Source organism: Triticum urartu, chromosome 5 (genome assembly GCF_003073215.2).
Source record: "Triticum urartu cultivar G1812 chromosome 5, Tu2.1, whole genome shotgun sequence".
NCBI classification, from domain to species: domain Eukaryota; kingdom Viridiplantae; phylum Streptophyta; class Magnoliopsida; order Poales; family Poaceae; genus Triticum; species Triticum urartu.
The window spans coordinates 30,260,534-30,274,215 of NC_053026.1; the positions used below are offsets into that span (position 1 = coordinate 30,260,534).

Sequence of the window (13,682 nt, forward strand, 5' to 3'; positions counted from 1 at the left end):
GGATCTGCCATCGTCGTGATGGTTCGACCACCCCCTCCCCCTCTGCGATCGCACTTCGTAAACGCCGGTACGATCCGAAAATCTGTACTATTAAAGGGGGATCTGCCGTCGTCGTGATGGTTCGACCACCCCCTCCCCCTCTGCGATCGCATTTCGTAAACGCCGGTACGATCCGAAAAACGCGGGCCTCTTGCGATCGCTACTTCCCCGTAGGAATAATCCATCGTACAAACCAGGGAAACAACTGCCCACTAACGCACGTCGTGCTCTCGGTCACCCCTCGCTCCTGTCTCTATCGCGTGAAAAGTCGCCGCCGCTCCGCCCACGAACCTACGCACCATTGCTCCCAATCCACGCATGGCTAACGACGAGGGCAGGTGGCGGATGCCGGGAACGATGAGGAGCTGGCGATGCCGGCGCACTTCCGGTGCCCGATCTCGCTTGAGCTCATGAAGGACCCGGTCAAGGCACCTACGGGCATCAACAATGGCCGGGAGAGGTGGCTGGTGCGGGGGCGCGACACGTGCCCCATCACCGGCGGCCCCGTGTGGCTCGCCGACCTCGTCCCCAACAACGCCACGTGCCACATGATCCAGGACTGGTGCGTCGCCAACCGAGCCGAGCAGGTGCCCGTCGCCGAGGCCGACGCCGCCGAGGTGCTCGCCGCCTTCGTGCGCGGGAACGCGGCGGCCTGCGGGCAGGGGGCCGCCAGGGCCATTGGGAAGGAGAGCGACCGCAACCGACGGTGCCTCGTGGCTGCCGGCGCCGCCCGCCAGCTCGCCTCGGCTTTCCAGAGCCTCACCGGAGAGCCCGTGGAGAGCACCAGCGCCGCAGCATTGAGCGCGCTGGGGACGATCTTGGCGGCCCTTACCATGTTCTTCCCGCTCGACGACGAGGCCCGGCGCTGCATTGCCTCCCAGGCGTCTCACAAGTCACAAGACCCTTGTCTCGGTGCTCTCGCACGGTGAGGTCGCCGCGCGGGCCAGCGCGCCGCCATTGTCCACCGCGAGCTCGCCTCATCCACCGACCGGCACGCCGTCAACGTGATCTCGAGGACGCCCGGCGTGTGCAGTGCGCTCGTCAGCCTCGTCAGGAACCCCGTGTCCCTGCAGGCCACCAAGGCCGCGCTCATCACGGCCTACTACCCCATCTCCAGCAGCGACCGCCTGCTTCGCCGACGTCGTTGTGGAGCTCGTCGTGGACACTGACAAGGGGACGAGCGAGAAGGCACTGGCCGTGCTTGATGGCGTCTTGTGCGCCGACACCGGCCTCAGGTCCGCGTGTGCGTACGCGCTGGTCATGCCGGTGCTGGTCAAGAAGATGTTCCGCGTGTCCGACATGGCCAAGGAGTTTGCCCGTCTCCGTGCTCTGACACCTCTTTTGTGCCGCGGACTCCGGCGCTGGCGCGCGCTGCTACGAGGCACTGCGTGTGGGCTCCTACCGGAAGCTGCTCCAGGTGTGCTGAGGCGGCGTGACCGAGGATCGGGCCAGCGAGCTGCTCAATGGTTTCAGGGGCAGCGTAGAGTACATCGAGACGATGGACTTCAAGGGGCTCAAGAAGTCAAGAGGCCATTTTGATTGGTGTAGATGCTGAATCTTTAGCGTCTGCTTTCACCCTTGTTTAGATTGTTTTGGGAGCTAGACTAGATATCTGGATAAAACATACTCCAGAATGGCTAGATTTTTTTACACCATAATTGAATACTCGTATACAAAATGATCAACAAAAAAGAGAATTGAACTTTGTCTAATTGCTGTCATGTTTATCTTCACAATTTGAAAGTTATTTCGTGTTATTTACGATTTTGAAGTGATCCTCACATTACATAAAGCACTGGGAGAAAGAATTGATAGTTGGCGTTATATGGATGCATATCCATCATGTTTGACATACACTTTCGAATTAGAACAATAACGTGTCTATACATTTTTTTAAAGTTCCGTAGCAACGCACGGGCATTCGACTAGTATTTACTAATGTTGCAATTATAATTTAGTTAAATTATAATTAAATTTCACAAGCACGACACTAACTATTGGATAACTATTTTCCCATTCTAGCATATAATACTTCAACACCCGCAAATTGTTCCACACATATTGAGTGTGTTGATCAAATCATTTCATGCCTTGACATAAATATTGGGATATGCACGACTGTGATGGTGTGACCCTAGTTTTATACGCTAGATATATGTCTTTGCAAATCATCAAATATATAAATTAAAATAAATATATTGACATATGTGGATAGTTAGAGTAATGGTTACATGTCACAACCAGGGTAGGTGTTATGTGAGTGTTGAGATTACATTTGTGTGCAATTTTCAGTTAAGGAATATGGTGTCATATGCAACTTATTTTAGTTTGTTGGATCTGCTTACTTAACTGATTATTGTGTGAAAACTGTGAAATAAGTATTACTTTATTTTAGTTGTTGTGAGGTGGTTGTACCATAGGATTAGATCCAGTGTTTGTCGACCATGTCGGTGCTATCTATCTCTTCAGTTCGGTGGTTAAGATCATAGACCATGTCGCTTGCTTAATTGGGCTGCCGACCATTCTCTGAAACCAATCTGCTGATAGTTGTTGATTGAGGTTAGGGGTTAGTGATTGATTATGCCTGATTAGCTATCCAATCTCTACCACTTCGCTGTTGGTCGCAATAAACCACAAACGGCCAGTCCCTGGTAGTAGCTCAATTTGTCATATAGGTTGGGCTGATTAGTGGGTAGGAGATTATATATTAGTACTAGTAATTAGCTCGAAAGTCTAAGGTAACGAAACTCGGGATATTTAGAGATTTATATAGTACTACCTCCGTCCTGATTTATTGGTTCTTTTTTTTTCAGTGTCAAATTTTAATCATAGATTTAACTAATAAAATGTCAATGCATGTTGTAAAAAAGTGTACAACTGAAAACTATATTCAAATACAAATTCGACGATATAATTCTTTGGGACATGCATTAATATTTTGTTAATCAAATCTATGATCAAAATTTAATATAAAATTCGAAGGATACCAATAAATCAGGACGAAGGTAGTACAAGCACACGGCGATCGGTAGGCGGATCGATGAAGAGAGTGGGCAATGCACACATTATATTCCTGCTGCCTACATGCATTTCGTTGCGATGGAGCTATAGAGCGGGCACTGGCAGGACGAATGGGTGGCCACCGGTCCCGCGAACGCCAACTGACGACCAATCGACCGTCTGCCGTCCGGCCGGCCGATTGAACGCCGGCACGCGCGCACATGGAGGCACATGGAGAGACCGGTGCCTCCAGTTCATGGAAGAAGATATTTGCATGCAACCTGCACATCTCATTATTATACGACTCCGAATGCACGTGTCCATCATATGATGGACTGGCTACTTGATTTAAATTTAAAACGCTCAACCTTTTGGCGGCAGATCATGGAGGTGTCTAGTGGCCCAGAGCTACTACATCAGTCTGGTCCCTCCTCATACGTTCCTGTGTCTCTTGATACCTATGGCAAATTGGGCATCACACCGAAATCATCTCTTCCTCACATGGATTACCTGCCTCTGGGTCTGGTCCGTGGGTACCAGAAAAAACTACCAACTGCCATACAGAGTACCTAGCTACCGGACCGATCTCACCTGCAGCCCGCCTCTTCTTTAACTGCAGTATCATGCACTGACCGGTACCATCATTATGGAAACCGTTGTCTCTGATGTTTACATGTGAGACGGATTGAATCGATCATGAAGAGCGTGACAGAGGGCAAATTATCAGAGGGAGCGGCAGTAGTGTACTTCCTCCGTCCGGAAATACTTGTCCTAGAAATGAACAAAATCGATATATCTATAACCAAAATAAATCTAGATACAACCATTTCTAGGACAAGTATTTTCGGACGGAGAGTGTATTACTATGAAGCTAGAACCATGGGCTGATTCAACAAATACTATTTTCTATCACAATTAACAATTCACATACGTTGCTGCTGTCGTTTTCCAAATGCCTAGTACTCCGTAGGATATACTAGATTGGAAGATAGTAGCATGCATGCACATGTGATGAGCGAGTACAATGACACAGGATAAAATCAAAGTTGACTGATCATCACCAACTGAAGAAAGAGAAGAAGAAGGGAGAAGGACAAGAACATGCACACATGCATACACTGGCATGTCAGTGATACCATAAACAGTAGATAAACCACGCAACTTGCAAGAAATTAATGGAGTAACTAATATTGCAAGTTGCAATATTTTCTTTCTCTAATGCCCACAGGTCACATAGACATAAACTAAAAATGAGTCTACAAGTGGATATATACTGCAAGTCTGCATACACCGACCCTCATGTAACGCCGAAACAACTTACCAGATCAAGCAAAACCGGCTAGAGTGAGAGGTGTGGGTCCAAGGCATCTGGTGATGCATGTTCCCCTAGATTTTTTTTCTTATGGTAATGAATGTAAGCACATTCTATGGTATCTCAGCCGCAGAAGAACTTTTTACTTGTCATATGCATGTGCGGACGGACAGATAGAGACACGCCATATCCCAAAATGTATCTCAACCTCACAATTCCACTTGCATGTCATAAATAATACAGTAACAATATGTCAATCTTTAATTGTAATTTCACTACCCGAGCTCTCACATGCACGTATTACTGATATAACATAGTATGTAGCTACAGAAGGACAAGATAGAGTCCCTGCAGTCAAAGTTGTGCCGGCCGGATGATTTTTTTTTTTTTGCGTGTGTGCAGCCGGCCAAATGTAACTTTCGGATCTTGTCTTGACTTCACTCGCACTCATTATTGGCACACAATGCGCACAAGAACTGACATGATCGATCTGACCTGGTGCATGTGTAGTAGCAAGTCATGCGGCATGCATGCTAAAACATGAAGATGATTGGTAGGTGGATGGATAGATAGATCAAATTATTGACGTTCCATGCGTACACGTATGTGTCTTAACGTGGAGATTGATGATGATCAACGGCTCCACCATGAGATAGATCATTTTTTTTTCCTTTTCTTGTGAAAGAGAAATGAGATCAGATGAAGTAGTGATCTTTTCTATATTTTTTTAGTGGATCTTTTTTTTTCTTTGAGAATCAGTGGATCTTTTTTTTTAGATCAGATAGAGTAGTGATAGACGGTAAGTACAAGGAAAGCTGGTAACGACCCACGGCCCGGCCTTATACAGAGCATGTTATCAACTGAACCAATAACAAGGCCCAGGGGCAGCCGGTTGGTCCGGAAACATAACTTTTGGCCCTTCTTACCAATTTAAAAATCCTTGCGTTTGCTTTTACAGGGGGAGCAACTAATTCTTGAGGACCACCCCCCCCCCCCCCCCCCCCCCCCCCCCGGTGCTGTGGGTGCTCCCTTCAGATTTTTTTTTCTGTATGTGTTTTCGGCTTTTGGGTGCGTTTTTTTGGCTTTTCTTAGGATTTAGAGAAAAAATGCTTTAGAAAATGCATCTTTTTCCTTTAACTAGGGGCACAAATTTACTTCTCACTGAGGCACATATTTGCTTCGGCGAGAGGCATGGGCATGCCTCTCGGAAAGAGAAAAAAAATGTGTTTTTCAATTTTTTTTCGTTCCTGCAAGAGGCACGGATTTATTTCCTGTGGAGGCACAGATTTGCTTCCGCGAGAGGCACGGGCATGCCTCTCGGAAAGAGAAAAAACGTGTTTTCTTTTTTCGTTCCCGCGAGAGGCATGGATATATTTCTTGTGGAGGCACAGATTTGCTTCCGCGGGAGGCACGGGCATGCCTCTCGGAAAGAGAAAAAATGCGTTTTTTTTTCATTCCTGCGAGAGGCACGGATTTATCTCTTGTGGAGGCACATACTCCCTCCTTTCCGGTTTATAAGGCTTTATTTCAACTTTTTTTTTCCAATTTAAAGGGCTCATCTTCATCTCATTTTTAGTTTCCAATGCACATTAAATCTTTGCATGCAAGAATTAAAGAGGAACACACCAATGCATGTAATGTTCCTACTCATCTAGTGGCCAAGCATGCATGCACCACAATTAATTCAAATTAATGCATGAGTTTAATTGGGGTAGTTTTGTAAAGTACGAGATACATTCCTCCACTCACAAAATGCCTTGGTTGATGAGATTTGAGATTTGAGCTTTATAAACCGGAAAGGAGGAAGTATTTGCTTCTGCGAGAGGCACGGGCATGCCTCGGAAAGGGAAAATTGTGTTTTGTTTCGTTCCGCGAGAAGTATGGATTTACTTCTTGTGGAGGCACGCATTTGTTTCCGCGAGAGGCACGGGCGTGCCTCTTGGAAAGGAAAAAGAACACGTTTCTTTCCGTTCCGTGAGAGGCAGGGATTTGCTTCCGCAAGAGGCATGGTCGTGCCTCTCAGAAAGGGAAAAAAGCGCATGCCTCCTTGGAAAGGGAAAAAGACGTGCTCCTGGTTCGGGTTTTTTCGTCTGTTTTCTTTTTGGAGAAAAAAAAGTTCGCCGAATCCTGTCAACATGATATCTAGTTTTGAAGATCTCAATGCGAGGGACCTAATGGTGTTCAAGATCTGGACGCGCGGTTTAAGAGATAAAATATTTTGAATAAACGAATCTAAAAAAAAAAGAGGAAAACTGCCATGTTGCGAGAAGAGGGGCATTGCAGCATACCACTTGTCGCAACTTGGCAAGGTGGGAGTGATCTTTGAAAGGAGTACTCCTCAATTAGTGACTTCAAAAAAAAACAGATGTAAAGGACATAATAATAGATAATACTGATAATCTTGATGAGTAAGCAAAACATCTGTCTTTCAATCCGTGGACCATAATTTTTATAGCACACCGCAACCAATGGATCTTCATAAGTGTACCCAAATAGATCATGGACAATACATCATCGAAATTGTAAAAGAAAAACAACCATGAAATTGTCAGATCTCTTTAAGTTAATGAATCAAAACCACTAGATTTTTCATATCCACCATTTGCTGAACCCAAGCATACATGATACATCTAAAATAGAGTGCCGAGGGGAAGAAAAAAGGGCGAGAGAGTTTCCAGATTTCGTTTCAAAACTCTAACCGGAAACCCCAGCCGGAGGGAAGGCATGCAAAAGCAGATTATGAAACTAGTAATGCCACATTTTCCTTGAGAAGCATGGAGTATTCGGCATCAAAGAAGATGATAAGCTATCTAGTAGGAGTAAACAATAGACTGACGTATACTTTAATCAATTAGCTAAGGTAGGAGTGGCCTGTCTAATCTCGTTGATAGAAAAATGCACAGAGACATCTATCTGAGAATCCAACGGTCCAAGAGCAAGTATGACGGTAGCATCTGGGCCTCGCTAGCACCGGATGTTCCCCCCTTTACTTGGACCTGCTGTTTCAAAAAAAAATAACTTACCTGCTAGCGAGCGAGCCTGCCACGACCACGTGTGAAGTAAGCTCTTCTGCAGCAGGTGAGTAGGTAGGTAGTCGCTGTTTTGGGGCCGTCGATGCATCCGTCCTACGCCTGAAGCAAGTACTCGCTTCATTCCACAATGTAGTGTTTACTCTATCACGTGCTTTAACTTTGACCGTAAATTTAACTACCAAGACCGATTGCGGCGGGAGCAAAAATTATATCAATGAATTCGTATCTGAAAGAAGTTTTTAATTATATATTTTTTTCTCCCGCTGCAGTTGGTCTCGTTGGTTAAATTTATGGTTAAAGTTGGACCTCGAGAAACGCGGGCGCACTATATTTTGGAATGGAGGGAGTATGCAGGAAGGCAACGCCCATGCCTCCCCCAGGTGGGCTGGCCTCGGTCCGCCGTGTAGTGCCTTGGGCGTGGCCCCTGCTAGCACCCCTGAATACTAAAAATATTGTTTCCAGCTTCTTTTAATACCTATTCCGTTTCAGTTTACAAGTCCTACGCGTATATCTAGGTTGTCAATTTTATCACACTAATATAAACTATATAACACTAAAATTATACCGTTTAAAAATAGAACATCTGAAGTTTATATTGATATATTTTTTGTAATATATGACTTGTATTAAGTTGGTCAAATTAATAATCTAGGGATACGCGCACGCCTTGTAAACTAAGAGAGAGCGAGTAAAAGGGCTTGCTTGAGTTTTGTCCCGCAAGGTCAAGGCCATATGTTAGAATTGATCAACTCTAACAAGAATGTCCTTATTACCAAAGTAAAAAAAAACACCAATTATTATTTTAAAAAGGTTAAAAAACAAGCATGGATCCTTGGTATATTGACGCAGTCTTCCTCTTACACTCGGCAACGGCACGCAATGAGCAAAAGTCAATGTCGCCATTGGATCTCCAAACACTCTCGGAGCAACAGCCAAACAATCGTCATTCGGAGCAAGAAGCGGACAACAACAAACAGAAGATATGTGTGCCATCCCGAAGATGAAGCGCAGAGGACGAGAAGAAGTTATCCATGTTGCCAATGATGTCATCGCCTCGCCACCGTCAGCCAGACAGCTAAATTGAGCCCTAACCAAAGCTATGGCAACTCAACACAACCAACCCCGAACCAGGGTTTCGCCCACTTAGCTTGTCGGCATCGGAAAGCACCTGGAAGTGAAAGGAACCGGCAGCGGCGACAACTGTTACATGAAAACCCTAGCCACTTTTTTTAAAGGAAGGAGATGACAGAGGTGGAAACGTAGCTTTTTGACTTATTAGCACGGGCTCTCAGTCGAGTTAATTTAGGAGGGAAAATCATCTTTGTCTTTGCCACCATGTACATGACAGGTCTTTATATTTCTATTCAGTTCAAAGATGCATGCCAGTGGCACCGTGACACCGTCTGGTTGCCGCGGCGACTGAGACATGCCCAGTCGAGCTATGACGCTTCAGGCCGGACAAAGGATGGGCATCACATTAATCTCCCGCGTTTTGGAAGCAACGTACATACAAACAAATTAGAAAGCAAGTACAATTATACTATAGAATACGCTCACTATAGAAAGGGACTCTCATGAGCATGCAAAACAGCGTACGTGTGTGTGCTGAGAACCAACATTTGCGTACGTGTTGATATCCAACAAATAAAGTGTCCTACTATATCGGAAGTGCACGTACAATCAGTCGCTCTCCGGCCTACTGAAATGGCATCACGGAATGCGTCATTTAGCTTCATGATCTGTAACGTCAACGTATGCACACCATGATATCCGGGTGGGCATTGTTAATTAGGTCTCCCACTATTTTGGAACATATGGTTTGTATATACAATGAGCAAGTTGATAACATATCACCAGCCAGCTAGACTACGATAGCCTATTCAAGGGGAATAATCACATTGATAGATTCATCGCGCGACTAGAGAATGTCGTGGTAATGATGGACCAGATAATATAAATAGAAAGAGCATGAACTTCAAGCAACTAACGTCAGGCAATGGTGTCGTACTAAATAGAAAGAGCATATACTTGTACCTGAAGCTTAATACTCGTTTATGACCGTTGTACCGCATAATCATATACTATATCACTAAAGGGCCACTAGATGCCTCTATTGACAGTTTTTGCGCCCATCATTAATTAAAGGTTAGTGGTAGCAAAAAGTATCACTGAAGTGTATCCGGGTTGCGTAAGTAGTATACATTTGTCACTAGTGACAATGTGACTATAGACGAGAATCACTTTCGGCTCATTGTAGTGACTTTTGATCTACTCCCTTCGTTTCAAAATAGATGATCCAACTTTGTACTAAAGTAGTACAAAGTTGAGTCATCTATTTTGGAACGGAGGGAGTATGGAATAATGCTTATGTTGGTTTGCACATAATTACTAATACAATTTAATAGACCAAATTCCACTGAATTTTCAAAGTGCTTATGTCCCTTGCACAAGATTTTGCAAGGCTATATTTTCAATATTGACCTTTGGAACAATATTATGACACACACACACACACACACACACACACACACACACACACACGCACGCACGCACGCACGCACGCACGCACGCACGCACGCACACACGCACACGCACACGCACACGCACACACACACACACTTGTGTATAGTGCATGCATATATAATATGGATTATGTATATACTTTAAAATTAGGTTAAAAATACGAAATTTTTGGTTAAAAGTTATACATGTGTATGAGCAAAACAATTTTTCCTTTTTACAGGACATAAATGGTCATATTTTTTGTAACCACAATCTATCAATCTATTTTTTCCATAATAGACATATATGATTTTTTATATTTATTCAATTTTTCATATGCCCGTTTATACGAGACCGGGTGTAAAGAGCTGTATTATTAATTGAATAACAGCATACAAAATGAAAAATCATGCAAAATTAAGTGCAAAGTGATAGAAACGCAATTTAGTCATGCAAATATATTCTTGAGTACGAGCATTAGAATTTTAAATTGATAAATGCCACAATTTTTATGTTATGAAAGCAATTTGTTGTATGAGCACCAAATTTACCGGGTAGCATATTTCTTTTAATTTTCAATATAACTTATGCAAGTTTATTCTATCATACTTTTTACATGTAGAAAATTTTAATAATTTTATCGTCTTGTCAAATAAATGTAATTGCAGAATAGTATAACCTTCGACCGCTATATATGAGGATCCATATGGCCAATACACACAGAGTGGACAACACACATCAATAAAAACACACTCTACAACAAGAGATTTTTTCCCGAAAAAGGATCCTCATATGATAAAAATGGATTGGTTTTTTGCTTTGTTTGTCGCTCAAGTGTTGAATATTGATGACTGTCAATTACAAGTCATTGTTTATGTTCTTGTTCCCAACCACTGTGGACTTTGCAGTGCGATGTACATTTTGGGTGATTGAGAGCAATATGCTAAAGACTTTGAAACTTGTTGCAAATGTCCTCAAACGGGTACTTGCGGATTATACGGGTCAGGTCTATCTGTGAGTTGTTCAATCAGGCTGAGCTGCGTTTCAAACTAAATGTGCATCATGTGATTTCCTGAATCAGTCTAGATCAGTGCCAGTTGTGAGCAAATGTAATCCAAGTTTTTCTATAGGCCTGTTTGGATCTAAAATGATGTGCCTCGACATATACGTTAAATTGACCATGTTGCATAGTTACTGATAATACTAGTGTGCAGTACAATTGTAAGTGAATACAAGCCCTAGGAAATGAAATGACAAAGCAACAGGAAAGATCAAACAAGACGACAATTCTAGTGCAACATGGTCAACGAGAATGTTTTGTCTGAATCTTCCAAAATGAACTACAAATATAAATTGAGGAGAGTACAGGTTCATATATCTCATTTTGTTACTATGTGGTCCTCACAAAAATAGCTCAATTTTACACATAATGCTATGCTCCGAGGTGCCACTGGCGGTTTGGTGCCGGCGAGGAGGACGGAGCAGCATGCGTCGTTGATGGGGGCCGGCACGCATCCTGGCTGTCATCAGTGAGCCGGAAGAACTCTTCGGAGTCGGCGTTGTAGTCTACCTGTGATACGTAGACATGATTAGTAATCAGTTCCATTTTACGCTAATCTAGTCCCGATCCATCAACTAGTAGTATTACAAGTAACAAAGCGTCTATAATTGATTAATGATGTAGTTGTGGCATTGGAATTGGAGTTATAAGTACACAATAAATAATGCTGATAAAGATGAAGGAGGCTGACAGCAGCGACAAGAGGAGCACCCACTTAATTTATGGCGTTGGAGCTATAAGTACATAATAAATAATGCTGATAAAGACGAAGGAGGCTGGCAGCAGCGGCAAGAGAAGCACCCACTTAATTTGTGGCGTTGGAGCTGTAAATAAACGGAATAAATGTGTGCCTAGAGATGCCCATAAGCCAGGGAGGGATGGCCTGACTTGCGCCACCTCACCGATCCACCACACGGCCTTCCCTTTGGCCATGGACCATGCGGCTCCACCCCTACCTAGCTTGTTCTTTTCACCTCCCATGCCTCCATCTCTATATATAGAAGAAGCAGTCATTCATCCGCGGGCGGGGTGCGCGTGCGACTTAGACTGTGAGGAGGTTCTTGTTCCACCGGCAACGTCTGTTTGTTCCTGCTATTCTACTTTTCTCCTCCCCCCTACAGAATTCAAGAGGTAAGCTTTTGCCGCAGCCCTATTTTACTAAACTGAAACTGGAGTAGATCTCTCTCTCTCTCTCTGAGTGGTTATTTCAGTTCATCACAGATATATCTCTCTGGCAGTCGCATGAACACATCAGTCTTGATTGTGAGGAGTTCTTGTTCAATTGATACTTGGATCCCCGCTCTGCTTTATCGATCTACTCCCTTCGTTCAAAATTACTTATCTTAGAAATGAATGTATCTAGAACTAAAATACATCTAGATACATCCATTTCTACGACAAATAATTCCGAACGAAGGGAGTAGTAGGTAGGGAACAACTTTGCCGAGCACTTCGTTTTGCTCCCGCCCTACTAGATTGTGTTGTGTTGTGATGATGGGGAGGGTAAATTCAATCGAACCCACTGGTTGTGTTGTGCAGATGGAAGATTGGGGTGGCAGCTCACCGTATTCCTCCGCTCCATCCACCACGGCGGCAAGATGTACCAGGTATACGAACAAGCAGATCAACAAGTGGATCTAGGTGCTGCCATGGCACGGCTTCGATATGGACGAGGAAGTCCAGGAGCAGGTGTCACAGAAGCAAGCCAGTCCAATCTAAACCACATGTGCCCAATCCGATTCTTTTCTACCAATGATTCTGTATTTCTGTTCCCATGCATGAGGAAGACCAAGAATCGGTCTCTCTCATCTCAGAAAGCAACTCCAAGCTCAGTATTCCTTTTGTGAAATAATATGTCAGCCTGTTTGTTTCATTCGTACAAGTTTAACTGTGGCTTCTCTGGCTCATAGGATCTAGTTCTAGGCTGCGTCTTTCGTGTTCCTTGATCCACTGTAAGTCTATTTAGATCCTACATTTTGGCCCGTTTTTTTTTAAAACGTAATGTCTATTGTTTTCAAAAACGCGAGCGGCATACTATAGCGAACCCATGCACGGCAGCGAGTCGGTTCACTGTAGCGACCCTTTTTGTTTGTTTTTTATTAGGTTTGACGAATATTTATAAAAATCTGAACATTTTGTAAAATTTTCTTAGAAAAGAAAAAACATTAATAGTTTTTGAAAAATACATTTTTTTAATATCATCAACACATTCTTTTGAAGGTCTCTTATAAACCCAAGCATTTTTTGAAATTCTAATTTTTTTATTGTTTCAAACATTTTTTAAAGAAACTAAAAAGGAAAACGCTAAAAAACCAGAAAAAAACGGACTCGAACCATCTAGAAGATCCCAAAATAGGTAAAAAAAAATGGGATCAAACCATCTGGAAAGTTGCTAAAACCGGGATTTTTATAAAACATTCTGAAATCTGAACATTTTGTAAATCACGTAGCTACTAAATGGGCAGGCCCATCTTAGTCGCTCAGCCGTTCGCCTGTGCCAAACAACGATTGTTGTGTCAAACAAAGATTACCGACCTTTGGCTCTCATGAGGAAAGAAGACCCAAAGTAAAGAATGAGTTGCTTCCCTAAAAATAGTTTTTTTAGGTAACCCTAGAAATAGTAAAGTATGGTTCGCAGTCTCGCAGCCTTGCCTCAGGCACTAGATCCAATCAAACTCCGATTTTCAATTGGGCCACTTATTTTTAGTTTTTATCAGTTTTTTACGTTTTCTTTTTT

At 43.5% G+C, this 13,682-nt stretch overlaps 1 long non-coding RNA gene and 1 pseudogene across 1 annotated transcript; both read left to right on the plus strand.

Moving 5' to 3' along the window:
- The first annotated feature begins 371 nt into the window (after positions 1-371).
- LOC125555512 lies at positions 372-1,702 on the plus strand (annotated as a pseudogene).
- A 10,172-nt stretch (positions 1,703-11,874) lies between these two features.
- On the plus strand, positions 11,875-12,818 carry LOC125555513. Its single transcript, XR_007304738.1, has 2 exons — positions 11,875-12,076; positions 12,485-12,818. It is a non-coding gene; the product is annotated as an uncharacterized LOC125555513 (long non-coding RNA).
- The last annotated feature ends 864 nt before the right edge of the window (positions 12,819-13,682 follow it).